At 38.8% G+C, this 15,878-nt stretch overlaps 1 pseudogene; it reads right to left on the reverse strand.

Moving 5' to 3' along the window:
• Positions 1-479: 479 nt before the first annotated feature.
• On the reverse strand, positions 480-13,425 carry LOC118594563 (annotated as a pseudogene).
• Between the last annotated feature and the right edge of the window lie 2,453 nt (positions 13,426-15,878).

Here is a 15,878-nt window from a genome sequence, read left to right on the forward strand (position 1 = left end):
CTCACATGTAGTCTGAGACAGTTTTAGCAAATTAATTTATCTAGTTCTGTTTCCATATCATAGCATTAGGAGGACTGATTTCCTTTTACCTGCATCAAATCAGTTGGTACTTATGGTAGTTTGAGTGGAATTGGCCCCCAATAAGCTCATAGGGAGTGGCACTGTTAGGTGTGGCCCTGTTGAAATAGTCATGGCCTTGTTGGAGGAAGTGTGTCACTGTGGGAGTGAGCTTGGAGGTCTCCTATGCTCAAGTTTTGCGTAGTTCAGACCACTTCCTGTTGCCTGTAGGATCAAGATGTAGCTCCTTCTCCACTCTCAGGCTCCTTCTCCAGCATGTCTGCCTGCATGCTGACATGCCCCACCATCATGATGATGGACTAAACCTCTGAACTGTAAGCTGGCCTGATTAAAGGTTTTCCTTTTAAGAGTTACCGTGGTCATGGTGTCTCCTCACAGCAAGGGAAACCCTGAGTCAGTACTCAAGACTGCACTCCAGACTCCCTGAGTGATTTGTTCATGGCATGTTCCCCTTCATCAGAGCCATCTGAACAGATGTGCTGAAACAACCTGTTTAAAGCTGCATCATCCTCCAGCTTCTTATTCTCTTTATCTTTGATCTCGCCAACTAATGTATTCCAGGTTCTGATATGATGAGGTGATGGATGCAGGTTCTTTATGATTGCTGTGAGCTGGGTTTTTGGTGGTGGTGGTGGTGGTTTGTTTTGGTTTGTCTCTTTGGTTTTTGTGGGCACCTCTCCTGGCCCCTCTGTCTTTTTCCATCTCATAGCCTCCGGCTTTTCACTTTCATTTCAGTTGTTGTTGAAAGCACTTTAGACATGCTCTGTTCTGGCATGACAGGTTGAAGAAATCTCGATTTCAAACTGTAATCCTCCCCAGGAGGGAGCTTCACCAAAGTAGGCAACTCTTTTTCTGAAAATTCCACAGTTCCATCATTCTTCTGATTCTTGATCAAACATGTGATGATTACATGAGATTCCATTTGATACCAGCCACCTGATTTTTGACATTCAGTCACCTCATAGATTCTGATCCATTCTAATTATCTTGACACCTTTTAATCCAGATAGTGAAATTTACATCTGCACTAATTTTTGTCATTCTGCAAAACTTTCTAGAGCAGAAGCACAGTTGATTTTTTTTTTCCCTCACCATATTTATGTGTCCCTTCCTCAGGGGAGGAGTAGAATTACTTGGACTAAGTTCATGAGACGTCTTTACATCAGCAGTAGCATTGCAGTATTTCCCAAGAATTAGACAATAAGCTCTTAGACAGTCATAGTGTGCATCACCTCGATTCTGTTCTGGAGCCTTAATCAGTTCCTGTAACACTGCAGGGAGGTCCTAGTTGATTGGACACCTGAGGAGCTCTGGAGAGTCCACTGATTTGCTAGAGGCTGGGCTGCTGTCTGCCACCCCTAACAGCTGCTGCATGCTTCCACCTGAGTGGTTCCTGCCATAGCTAGTGGAAGACATATTTCATAGTTGAGGGTTTTGGGGGTTTTTTGTTTGTTTGTTTTTGGTGTTTTTTTTGAGAATAGTTTCCCTTAAAGATCAAGAAACATACTTTAGTACCTAGGAGATGTCAAAAGATAAAAACCCTGGGTTCATACAAAAGTTAATTTTTAAGTTCTTTTGAAATGATTGAGTAAATTTTAAGGCCAGAATTTCTTGCTTTTATTTATATTTTGTGAGCAATTTAACATTTTGGTAAAAATCATGGTTTATGGGTAAAGTGTGCCTGGATCCAAATCCTAAGCCAACAGATTGCATCTCTGTTCCTTGGATGCCCCATCTATAAAATCAAAAACTGTAGTAACTCATATTGCTTATGAATGTTTTGAGGATTAAATAAATTTCTGCACATGAAGCTTTCAGATGAGTGACTGATAGATTGAAGAGCCAGATAAACGTTAGCCATTAGCCCTGAATTTTCCATTAACTATGTGTCTTGATAAGTAACCAGAATATTCTTTAAATTCTTGAAGTCTCTGACTTCTCATTTGTACAGTAATGTAATTTTATGTTTGCAAGTAGATTTTATCTTCAATGCCAACTTTGATTGATTAGTATTAAGTACCTAAATCATAGTACTCAAAAAAAAAGCTGTGTCTGAGCTTAGCAAGAAAAAATATAGCACCAACTATCTCTGCTACTAAGGATTCAGTAGGAATGACAATATGCACATATGAGCACACACATATACTGTTTTAATTATATTTTATATAATTTACTCACATGATGCATGTACTTTGTCTTCACAGTTATGTTTTGCTCACTTTCAAAAATATTATTTTTTTCTAGTTCTGCAAAGAATGGCATTAAAACTATGATGGAGATTGCACTGACTCTGTAACTTTATCCCAGTAGTATAGGCATTTGCATCATATTAACTCTGTCTATATATGAGCATCTGAGGTCTTTTCACCTTTTAGAGTCTCCTTCAACTTCTTTCTTCAATATCTTAGTTTTGCTTTTAGAGGCTTTCCATATCGTTGGCTAGATTTATTCTCCACACATTTTTAGAGCTATTCTGAATTCTGCTGTTTGGCTGTCCAGTAAACCTCCAGAATCTGCCTCTCTCTGCATCCACAGCAGTGAAGTTACAGAAGTGGACCACTGAATCTACCATTTCCATGGATATGAAGGATCCAAACAAAGGCATGGAAAGCACTTTACCCATGGATCCATCTCTTAAGCCCTATAATTCTTTCATTTTGTTTTGTTTTGTTGCGATTAAGACATTTCTCATTATGTAGACCAGGCTAACCTTGAACTTGTTTCCTATTATTATAATTTTTAAAAACAATTTTTAAATTTAAATAAATTTGATCATATTATTTCCCCTCCCCAAGTCCTCCCAGTTCCTTTCTCCCTCCCTACCCACCCAACTTTAAGTTCTTTCTCAAAACAAACAAACAAAAACCCAATACAACAACCCCCAAACCAAGAAAACGATATAAGAAAAAAACAGGGAAAAACTAACAAACTGTAGCCAAATAAAAGCACACAAAAACTGTGGGGTCCATTCATGAGGCCTGCCCTGGAGTGGTTGATATACCCAGTGTCACTCTATTGTAGAAAACTGATTTTCCCTCTCCCAGGAGGTATAAATAACAGTTCAGTTGTTAAACTTTATTCTAGTGGCTAGGATTTCTTTTTCTTTCTTTCTTTCTTTCTTTCTTTCTTTCTTTCTTTCTTTCTTTCTTTCTTTCTCTCTCTCTCTCTCTCTCTTTCCTTCCTTCCTTCCTTCCTTCCTTCTTTCCTTCCTTCCTTCTTTCTTTCTTTCCTTCTTTTAAAATATAACCAAACAAATATATTTTTAAACTACCAAAGTCCACCTTCAAGTAAACACTTTTGCCCATGAAGACACTTACTTTACAAAAGCAGTTTCTTCATTTCACTTGCCCATATGATGCAATAACCCAATGCACTGTTACTCTTCTTGTTCTAAGTACTTTTCTCTTGGATAAGACTAATAACAACAACTTGTTTAGAAATGTTTTACATTGTTATGGATTTATTATTTTATTTTATTTTTGTCTTTTGAGACAGGGTTTCTCTGTGTAACTTTGTGCCTTTCCTGGAACTCGCTTTGGAGACCAGGCTGGCCTCAAACTCACAGAGATTCACCTGCCTCTGCCTCCCGAGTGCTGTGATTAAAGGCAAGCGCCACCATGGGGCGCCCGGCTTGGTATGGATTTTAGTTTATTGATACAAGTTTAAACTTAATTTTGTTATACTGTATATATATTTCTACTCTATTTGGAGGTATTATGTTTATGTAACACATTTAAATTGTAATAGATAATTAAGAAATACAGATTAATGTAGCAGGAATCTTAAAGAGTCTTATTAATGAAATCAAACCTGGAGCCAGGTATTGGGGTGTATGCTGGAAGATCAGAGAGACAGAAGAGGCCACAGCTACCTCACCTTGCCAATTCCTCAGCTGATCCTGTTTCTTCCGACTGGATGCCTCTCAGCTGAACTGTGCTACTCCAAAGCCTAAATGCTTAATCCGCCAAATGCTTCTAGTTACTCCTTATATATCTTTCTGCTTTCTGCCAGCACTCCCTGGGATTAAAGGCTCACTTTCTGGGATTAAAGGCATGTGTCACCATGCTTGGCTGTATCCTTGAACAGATGGATTTCTGCCTCTGGAATGCTAGGATTAAAGGAGTATACTACCACTGCCTATCCTCTATGTTTAATATTGTGGCTGTTCTGTCTCTGATCCCAGATAAGTTTATTTAGGTGCACAATATTTCAGGGAACACAATACCACCACAGATTAATAATTAGTCTTCTATGACAGTCAAACTTGTAGCCATGTTAGTTAAGTTTTCTAGGTATACATAGATATATTCCAGATAGATAAGTAATCTTCAAACACTCAAAGACCCACAGAATATGGTATTTAAAATGTTTTAAAAATTTAGACTTTTCTGGACAGTGAGACATGTCTGCTCCTGACAGCACCAATTTACTTCAGAGAGGAGGACAGGCACTGAAGACACTCTGTATGGAGTTTATCTTCTTCTTGACCAAAATAGCTGTGGGCAAGAAACTGTTCTTGCCTGAACTGCTTTAAAAAAAAAAAGTATCAACTAGACATGCATGACCCATAGAAAGGTAACCACTGAACTTTTCTTAGCAAAATGGTCCTTCAGGTTCCTGCTTCACAGAGGAAACTGCCAGACATTCTACAAGACACAGAGGAAAGTGACTGAGAGACTCTAGACCTATGGGCTAAAGACAGATGCCCCATCTTTACAGAGGAACTTTGGATAACTATCTGCCAGTGGTCTCTGTCTACTCTCAAAAGACTCCCAAAAGTTGCTTGTGTCCTTCTTCTGTTTCTCAGGTAATATTATATCCTTCTGAGGTCTTTGATGTAGTTGAAGACTAGATAGGTATAATTTCCTTAGTTATGAAAAATGTTAAGTTAGATATAAAACCTTAGACTCACAAATATAAGATAGGATATCTTCTTTAATTTTGCCAAATACAAATAGACTAGATATTATGAATACACTAGATATTGTAACTCTAATTCTTGCTTGATAATTGTTTTGTTATATGTAATTTTACTATATTAAAGTTAAAACCTTCCTTTTTGAAAAAAAAAAGGAAGGGAGAAGTGCTGTGCATATGGCTCTGTATGCTGTGAATGTGTTGCTCTGATGATAAATAAAATGCTGATTGGCCAGTAGCCAGGCAGGAAGTACAGTACAGGTAGGACAAGCAAAAAGGAGAATTCTGGGAAGAGGAAGCCTGAGTCAGGAGTTGCCAGCCAGACACAAAGAAAGTGAGATGTAAAAGTACCGGTAAGCCACAAGCCACGTGGCAGCTTATAGATTAATAAAAATGGGTTAATTTAAAATATAAGAACTAGATAACAAGAAGCCTGCCATAGCCATATTGTTTATAAGTAATATAAGTCTCTGTATGTTTACCTGGGTCTGAGTGGCTTCGAGCCAGGGCAGGACTGGAGAAAACTCTAGCTACAACTTCTGCCCATGAAGACACCTACCTTAAAAATAAAAAAAACAGTTTCTTCATTTCACTTGCCCATATGATGTAATAACCCAATACACTGTTACTCTTACTGTTCTAAGTACTTTTCTCTTAGATAAGACTAATAGAAAAGACCCTTACTTGAGCTTCATTTATTATTTATCCATTTGTTTTCCTTTCTTTATGTAGATTCAGTGTTTTGCCCTAACTGATTTTCCTTCTACCTGAGGAATTATTGTTAATATTACTTTAAATAATTAGAGTGGTTTACTTCTTTTTACTGGTACCCTGAATAATAAACACATGACTACATGTTTGTGAAACTAGCACAGAAATAGAGGCAGGCTGAAAATTGTCAGCAGTAGTACCCTGATGAAGAAAATGTAATATATATATATATATATATATATATATATATATATATATATATATGTATGTTTATGCATGTGGGGGGGGGGGCTGTGATCTACCTGTAATTGTTCTACCATTCTCATATATTGTGTTTTGTTGAGTTTTTAGTTTTCTTTTTGCACCCTGAGTTTCTGGGCAGGGACTTTATAGTACTAAGTCTTCAAATCCACCCACTCTTCAGTTAGTTGTCCTGCTGCTGCTGAGCACACAAAGCATTCTTTATTTCCATCAGCATGCTTAATTTCTACCACCTACTTTTACATCCTTCCATTTCCAAGCTTTCTGTTTATTTCATCTCTGTGTTCTTGCAAATTGCATTTTCAGCAGAGCCTTTGACATTCTTAGTCACAGTAATTTCAAATTCTCTTTTTGTTGATTTCAAAATCTATACCATAACTGAATCTATTTGATTCTTGCTCTGGTCCCTTCAATAATATTTTTCTTTAAGAATCTTCTTGTAATTTTATTTCATTATGGAAAACTGGATTTGATGATTATTTGACTAATAAGAAGTGAGGCAGCATTCAGAATAGTTCTAAAAATGTGTGGAGGATAAATCTACTCAAAAATATGGAAAGCCTCTATAAGCAAAATAAGATGTTGAAGAAAAGAAGTCAAAGGAAACACTAAAACACTTATTAGGGTGTTTCTTGTTAATCCGTCTAGGAATCTTAATATTTTCTGTGTCTGTTGGTGACATTGGCTATAGATTCCTCTCGTACACTTGAGAATAGCTGTCTTGGGCCTTCCAATAATGACAGCTCAGTTAAAAATCTTTTCAGCCACCATCATGCTCATACCTCAGTTTGCTGGTGTGTAGGTGAAATAATTATTAGCATTATTATAAAACAGTGGTCTGACCATTTCATTTTTTCTATTTATATTATATATGTCTCCTAATATTTACAAAGTTTCTACAGGAATACAAATGCCCACTGTCTGCCTCCTACTCTCTTTACAAATGTTATTCTAAAGTGTCTTTAAAATATGGCTCATACTGCCTTGACTGTCCCCCACCTAGCAAAAAGACTAGATGAGGCAGAGTGAGAACTGGAGGAATGCTTGGTGACATTGAAGTCAAGCTTTGGTAGTTCCTCCAGGGTAGACGTTGTTTCTGTAGAGCAAGGCATCTTGAAGCTCCTCTACTCATGACCCCCTTACACCCAATAAATTTTAACAGGACCCCAGTATAAAGTTATATAAAATAGGTATAAATAAAAACACTTGCTGGTAAAATCATTAAATATATTTAGTTAAAAATAAAAATACTTAATGCAATCCCTTGATATGTATGTAATTTTATCATTTATTTAATGTTACAACAGAGTTGCATATTAATAAGAGAGTTTTCATTTACTTTTACAGAAAGAATAAAATGTTGACTAAATATTTGCTACTGCCAAACATAGAGCATCTTTGAGGTTTTAACAAGCAAAACAATGTTTTGGTTTTACAGTTATCAAAAATGAGAATGTCACTTTGCGTAAATATCTACTATAAAATAAACACACAAGATTAGAAATTGCTGGAAATTCTGTCTAATACTGAACCAAAATTCATTTATCATTGTTACAAAACTCAAGTCATCAACTCAGACAGCAACTTATTTATGTTTGTGAGGAACTAGCAAGGTGAGATAGCTGTGGCTTGTTCTGCGTCTCTGATCTTCCAGCAATCACCCCAATAACTGGCCTCGGGTTTGAGTTTCATTAATAAGACCTTTTAAGAGTCCTGTTACATCTGGCACCCAACGTTCGAGGCACGAATTCATGAAAAAACCTCTTGCCTGTGGCCTTGAGGGCCCAGCTCAGGCCCGAGCTACCCTCGGCCGGTTGTGGTGGCACATGCCGGTAGGATTTACTGAAGAAGGCGGAGGCAGGAGGATCCTGAGTTGAGGCCAGCCTAGGAGAAGCTACGGAGAAGCTACAGCCAGGGCAGAGACAAAAACAGTGTCGGTGGGACCATGGAGGCAGTGGCTGCTGCTTCAAGTTGCCAGCTGCTTCTCATCGTGTTGGTGACTTTGGTGATACTGCTACCTGGAACAAAGAATTTACTGCTGCTTGTTCAGAGAAGAATTGCCAGGACCAGCGTGTTACAAGAAAGCTTTGGCAAAGGTCAGTTTGGAAAAGGTTGGCAAGAGAAATGCTGGGGAGAAATTGCTGTGAAGATGTTCTCTTCTAGGGAAGAACATTCATGGTTCCAAGAGACAGACATTTACCAGACTGTGATTACTCCAAACCACAGACGAGGCACACACACACACACACACACACACACACACACACACACACACACAGTCTTCAGTGAACCACGACCATACCTAACAGTGACTTTGAAATCTTCAAAAGGATGATGGGACCCTACAAAGATGAATTCATGTGGACTATGGTAAAGCCATCAGCACCGTGGAAAGATTAACTTTGGACTACAAACTGGTCAGGACAATTTGAGATGGCTAGCTGAAATGATCCAGCCTGACAGACTACTTGAACAAGGACTTGAAACAAGCCCTGCACTTTCTCATTATGCAGCGGCGGGACAAATGATACAGGACTTGACAATTAACCCAAAAATTTTCTTTTCAGGATCCCCTAATGATGGAAATAATTTTAAGAAGACGACGCCCACAACCCCAAAAGGTGGAATGGAAGGTTTTCGGTCCGTTTAATGAGTTTTGGATATTGTCATTGTTTATGATGGTTGTTTACAAGTTGTTAATTGTTAATGGTCAGGAAAAGAGCTGAACATGGAGATTAGATTCAGAGGTTTTGTTTAAAAAGAAAAAAGAATATAGATATGAGGTAGATCACTGAATCTACCCTGAGAAAAAAGATGAAGAAATAATAGGATAAATGGGTAGGTCACTGAATCTACTCTAAAAAGAAAAAGGAGAAGATATAAAAATGACAAAAGGTAGACTACTGAATCTATTATGAAAAGAAAAAAGATAGGATAAGTAATGAAAAATTTTTGTCTGAGTTTATCAAATGTTACTGGACTGGACATTATTATATATAATGGAGTTTTTCGCCTGAATCTGTCAAATGTTAATGGACTAGACATAATTAATGTAAATCTTGACTATGTATATTGTATATACTTATTGAATATGATTTTTCTTGTATTAGTTATAAGCTTTTTTAAATTTTAGACAAAAACAGGGGAAATGTGGTGGGTATTGTGTTCCCTGAAATATTGTGTGTTCCCTGAAATAAACATATCTGGGGTCAGAGAACAGACAGCCACTAGAACAAAGCCAAAAAATGGTGGCTAGAAAATGGGAAGAGTAAGCCATAGCAGAAGTTGGGCGGTGGTGGTACACGCCTTTAATCCCAGCACTTGGGAGGCAGAGCTAGCCAGATCTGAGTTCAAGGCCACTTTAGAAACAGCTAAGCATGGTGACCCACGCCTTTAATCCCAGAAACCCAACCTTTAATCCCAGGGAGTGGGGGGCAGAAAGAGAAGGGTATATAAGGCGTGAGGACCAGGAACTAGAGGAGTTAAGCATTTAGTTAGTTTAGCATTTAGTTAGTTTAGCGTTCAGGCTTTGGAGCAACACAGTTCAGCTGAGAACCATTGGGATGAGGACTCAGAAGCTTCCAGCCTGAGGAAACAGGATCACTTGAGGAACTAGCAAGGTGAGGTAGCTGTGGCTTGTTCTGCTTCTCTGGTCTTCCAGCATTCACCACAATAACTGGCCTCAGGTTTGGTTTCATTAATAAGACCTTTTAAGATTCCTACTACATGTTTGAATTTTCTCTGAGGTTGGGTTTCATGTGGCTCAGACTGAACCTTGAACTCAGTTTGTAGCTAAGGGTTATCATAGTTACCTTAAACTTCTAATCCTCCAGACTGAACTGAGACTGTAGATGTCCTACCATGTCTGGTGTCATTTTGTGCTGAGCATCAAACCCAGGGCTTCAAGCATGCTAAGCAAACACTCTGCCAACTCAGCTACATCTCCAGCCCCTTCAAACAGTTTGTTGTTGTTGTTGTTTGGGTTTTGGTTTGTTTGTTTTAATAGAACTTTCTGGATCTGGGGAGATGACTCAGTCAGTAAAGTACCTAAGGCACAAGGGTGAGGACCCAAAAGTCCCTAGCACCCACATATAGCCAGGTGTGGGAACCTGGGTGTGTAATCCCAGTACTGGGAATGAGGGAGCTAGGTAGATTCTAGAGGCTTGCTAGGCAGCCAGGCTAGTACAAACCAAGTATGCTTGTATGCATATGAACACATCCACATATAACAGACACACAAAAAATAAATATTTCAGAACAATACAACCTAAACTTTTTTCAGTAATAAAAGATAATGGTAATTTTTATTAAATCAAATAGAAAAGATTATTTTTTAAGGACTTTTTGTTTTAAATTGTTTTTCATTTCACATACCAACCACAGTTCCCCCCCTCCCCTCCTCCCACCTTCCCCCACCTTCGCTCCACCCCATTCCCACACTCACTCCTCAGAGAGGGTAAGACCTCCCATGGGGAGTCAACAAATCCTGGCATATCAAGTTGAGGCAGGACTAAGCCCTGCCCCCCCCCACACCTATCAGGGTTGAGTAAGGTATCCCAACACAGGGAATGGGCTCCAAAAAGTCAGTTAGTGAACCAGGGATAAATCCTATTTCCACTGCCAGGGACCCAACAAACAGACCAACCCACATGACTGTCACCCACATTCAGAGGGCCTAGTTTGGTCCCATGCAGGCTCCCCAGCTGTTAGTCCAGAGTCCATGAGCTCCCACCACCTTGGGTCCCCTGTCTCTGTGCATTTCCACATCATAATCTTGACCCCCTTGCTTGTACAATCCCTCCTCTCTCTCTTCAATTGAATTCCAGGAGCTCAGCCCAGTGCTTGGCTGTGGATCTCTGCACCTGCTTTCATAAGTCGCTGGATGAAAGTTCCATGATGACAATTAGGATAGTCACCAATCTGATTATAGGAGAAGGCCATTTCAGGCACCTGCTCTGCTATTGCTAAACATCACCCTTCACAATAGCCACAAGTAATATAAAATATCTTGGGGTAACTCTAACCAAACAAGTGAAAGACCTGTATGACAAGATCTTAAGTCTTTAAAGAAAGAAATTGAAGAAGATGTCAGAAAATGAAAAGATCTCCCATGCTTTTGGATAGGTAGTATCAACATAGTAAAAATAGCAGTCTTACCAAAAGCAACCTAAACTCTTTTGATCAGTGGTTCTCAACCTTCCTAATGCTGCAACCCTGTAACAAAGTTCCTCATGTTACAGTGACCCTCAGCCACAAAATTATTTTTGTTGCTGTCTCATAACTGTAATTTTGCTACTGTTATGAATGGTAATGTAAATATCTGTATTTTCTGATGGTCTTAGGTGATCCCTGTGGACAGGGATCTCCAAGGATTCATAGACCCACAGGTTGAGAAACACCGCTTTAGATACTTAAATGATGAAAAACGATAGTAGGAAAATATTAACCATTTGTGTTTTCTGTAATTGAAAACTATGTGTGAAAGCTGAAAACTTTACTTGTGCATAAAAACACTGGAGTTCAGTTTGTCTCCAGTCTGAGCTGATGGCTCAGATTGGTTCGGGTACCATTTGTTGATACTGGGTGGAAGGGAAGGGCCAGGCAGTACACCGTGGACATACTGTGTGTTTAGAATCAAGGCTACAGTGAAGCTATGTGATGCAATGTAGTCAAGTTCTCTCGAAAACACGTTGGATTCATTATGCATTTGATTTGAATTAATTTTTTGTCATGTGTATTCATAAATGATTCCATTTCCCAAGCCCACATGTGGCCATGACCCACAGTTTAAGAAACTGTGGTGTAAAAGATTCTGGGTATTTCGTCCTTTTCCTGCTTCCTATCAGAGTCATGAAAGCTCTTCCTAGGATCATTTTCTTCTAAATCTGGTGGGTTTCTAGTGGAAATGAAAGGGGACATTTCTTAAGACTATGATTCTAAAAGTTTCTCCTTTAAATGTGGCCTCCAGCAATTTTCCAAAACTACCATTAAGTATTTCAGATTCCTGCTACATCTATCAAACTAAACTGGTCTCAGCTTCCTCTCTCTCTTTCTCTCCATCCCTCCCTCCCTCCCTACTTGGTTGCAATTTTCGCTGCAATTTCTCATTTCTGATACGTCTATAAAGTCATTGGTTTTCATTGTAACCAGCTTTTTTCTTGTTATAAAGACAGAGGTAATATGTTTATTTTATTTTTTACCTCTGCACATTTGAAACTGAGACTTGAAGTCTCAAGTAAATATTTCCTAATCAATTGTGTGGGGCAGAAGAAGAATCGGCCTTACAGAGGGTTCACATGTTTTGGATGTCTGCATAGATCTGAGCAAGATAACCAGCATCACAGATGAAGTACAGTGTACTGGCAAGTTAACTAGAGTTCTCCTCCCACCACCGTAGGTGGAAGACATTAGTGAATGTCAGTATTACATCTGGGTTTCTTTACTGAATTCACTAGAACTCCTGAGTCATCTTCCAGTGGCTTGTTTGTTCTCACTGACAGACTCTTCTGATAAGCTAGGAACTGGGTGAGCATTGCCTACACAATAAACAAACCATTTAGTTTACTTTTCACAAGTGAAGAGTTGGACATGAATTATCCTGTTTGGACCATGAGAAAATGAGGTTTGGGACTCTTCTGGTTAATTCCTTTATCACACAGAACAAAAAAATTAAAAGTTCAGAAAAGGGTAAAGATAGTTCAAAGTTAAAGCTAGACAGCAGGGGCAGTACACCTAGACTTCGCTGAGGTCTTACAACTAACATTTCCCAAAGAATCATTTTCCAATATTAGCAGACTGTCAGTAAAAACAATTTCCAATATGAAATGAAGCATGCTATAGATTTCTGTTTGCAATCAGGCAACATATCCTCATACTGAAAGTCCTGAGAATCATGACATTTAATTGACCACAGAGTTGTTTTTATTCGTTTGGAATTGGTTTTGTTTTACTTTTTCTCACAGCACTTATTGATAGCTTAGAAACTGTTGTTTTATAGAATGCAACTTCAGGAAATATGAACTGTGAGCTGGCAAAACAGCTTGGTTGGTGAAGGCACTTGCTGCCAAGCCTGGTGACCTGAATTTGGTTCTGGGAACAGGTACAGTAGAAGTAACTCCTGCATGTTGCCCTATGACTGTCATGTGCCTACATGCATGCATACACACATAAAACAAATGGATACACACATCAGGTTTTAAAATGTGGAACTGCTTCTTTCTAAAGCTCTCGTTTCTGCTCCCACCCTTGGTCTCACTCTCCGACTGCTCCGTCTCCCTCCTTGCGCTCTAGTCTCGCCTGTCTTTGTTGTCGGAGGTTAAGAGTTCTCTTGTTAGTAGTTGGTTTCCCCTTCTTTTCCTCATCCCACACTCTGCACTTGCGTTTGTCATGTCCTCTGTTTCCTGGAACATGAGTGAGCAGAAAGCAGTTGGTAAACATTTCAGTCTCCTCGACTGACATTGGATCATTTTGATTTTTGTTTGATTTTGCCTTTCAAAACCCAAATGTTTCCATCTGAGGACTTTGCATTACTGACTTCAGTGTGTGTGTTTGTTTATTGGTTTTTTTTCTCTTGGTGCTTTTTACTTTTCTCATCTTTTCTTAATTTTTTTTAAAGATTTATAGTGTGTGTGTGTGTGTGTGTGTGTGTGTGTGTGTGTGTATACACGTGATTGCATATGTGTGCTTGAAAAGGCCAGAAGAGGGTATCCTGCAGCTGAAGTTACAAGCAGTTGTGGGACATTCAACCTACATGCTGGAAACGAAACAGGTCCTCTGAAAGAACAGCAAGAGTTCTCCACTTCTGAGCCACCCTTCAGGACACTTTTCCTTCTTTTTAAGCAACACCCTTTTACTCCCATCTCAGATGCCATATAGAGCATGTCTTTCTTGTCTGAACGCTGGAGAGCGCATGACTTTTTAGTCTACTTTCTGAAAATTGGACCACTGATGAGGAAGCATTCCTGGCAGTAGCGTGCCATTCTCTGTCATTTTCTCTGACGACTCTGTCCACACTTGAGTGTCTTTTAGCAAAATGGCTGGAGTAAGTGGCGCATCATTTTCTGGGACGTTTACTTCTATCTTGTGCATCAGCAGAAAAAAATCACAGCAGTGGTCTCAGTGGACAATGCTAAAAACAAGACAGAAACTGCTATTATAAATGGGAGAAGTCAATTTGAATGTCAGTGCCTGTGGTGGGGAGCCAAGCTGAAAGAATCTGTAGTTTGAGAAAGTGAAGGAACTGTACTATAACCTGCTCATACTCCCAGCCTTATGCTCAAGGCACATTTAAGCATATTAGAGTAAGTGATTTTCATTGTGCTTGACTCCAGGGCTCCTTGGCTTCCTGCAGGGACCACACATTTGTGTCTGGGAGTATAAACTGCTGCAAACACAGGTTCCTGAAGCACAGAATTAATTACTGAAGCCAACTTGGAAAGTGTCATTTGTTCTCAGAGTCTGATTACTCTTGGAACTAAAGGCGTGAGCCCAATGCCCGTGGAAACCGTTGACATAAATCATGTTGAGCAATGTGGCATTTGGGGAGATCCTCTCAGTGGTCTCCAACCATCAGCCCTGTTTTCTCAAGAGAGTTTGCAAGAATAATCATTGACTTGGCAATGGGAGTGACTTGACCAAGGTGTGCAGCCTTCAAATAACATAGGACATCTCCTAAGCACTTACATGTAGTAATTACCCTTGTAAATTTGAGAAAGGAAAATATGGTATAGAGAGTGTATAAGGTATGTAGTCCATATAGAAAACAGTGTTTGGCCATGGGATTTATATATTTTTTATTTATTTAACTTTAGTGTGTCACACAATATAGCATTTTGTGGAATAATAAATAAGATTGTGTTTAGATCACTCCATCTCCTGGAACAACACTTCTTCCAGGAATAACCTCTGTTCCAGATTTGGCGTCTTTCCTTCTACATTCTGCTTCTCTTTCAGTGCTGACAAACTGCCCTCCAAAGAAGCTTTTTCCTGTGTTGGTCAATGACTGCTGGGCCTGGAGCCTGCCCTGCAGTGAGGCTGATATTCCCAGTGCCACTACAGTGGAGACAGCTGATTTTCCCTTTCCAGTTACTCAGCCGCCAGCAGTATAATGTGATATTTGTTTCCCTGTGTCCCTATTATCCCAATGTCACCAATTACTCATACTCTCAACAACCTTAAAGGAGAAAAAGTTGTTTAGCTGGCAATGTATCAAAACTAATTTTTTTGTATAAAATTATTTTATTGTATCATATTGTTTTGTAGTCTCACATTACAGAAAACCCATATTAATAAAGAAATATTTAACTAGGTTGCATCTTAGGAAAACATGAAAGATTTACATGTACTAATATTTAAAAAAACATTTTCACGACCAATCAAAAAAGATAAAACATGAGCAAATGATTCTTTTCCCCTTAGAATAAAAGAATTGCCATCACCACAAACGTTTAATTTCAGTGATGTGGCCATGCACTTGTAAGTATATGTTGATACACAGATAAATATGCAGGGGGCTATATTTTATTGCAATTTCTCTCTGTGAGCAGTTGTTTTGAGGGAATAAATATAGAACCTGCTATTTTACATGGGCATAGTTTTGTTGTTGTTATTGGTACCATTAAAGTCACATGAAATAGTAAACTGAGGTTTTGATTTTCATTTCTCAGCTTTCTATTTGTATTAAAACATGGACATACGTATTTCTTGTTCTACAGTTTTGTTTTATAAACTCTGCTCCTTGCCTTGTTGACTGTTTTTCATTCTGTGAGATGTTTTTCTTGACTATAAACACTTTCAGAAATCACTGTCTGAATCTTGCTGTTGTATACTTTGTGGTTCTTGAATTTTGTATGTAATAATACAGTTATTTTACACCTTCTAATTATTTTGTACTTCAGAAACATCTTCTATTA

Source organism: Onychomys torridus, chromosome 13 (genome assembly GCF_903995425.1).
Source record: "Onychomys torridus chromosome 13, mOncTor1.1, whole genome shotgun sequence".
In the NCBI taxonomy this organism is placed as follows: domain Eukaryota; kingdom Metazoa; phylum Chordata; class Mammalia; order Rodentia; family Cricetidae; genus Onychomys; species Onychomys torridus.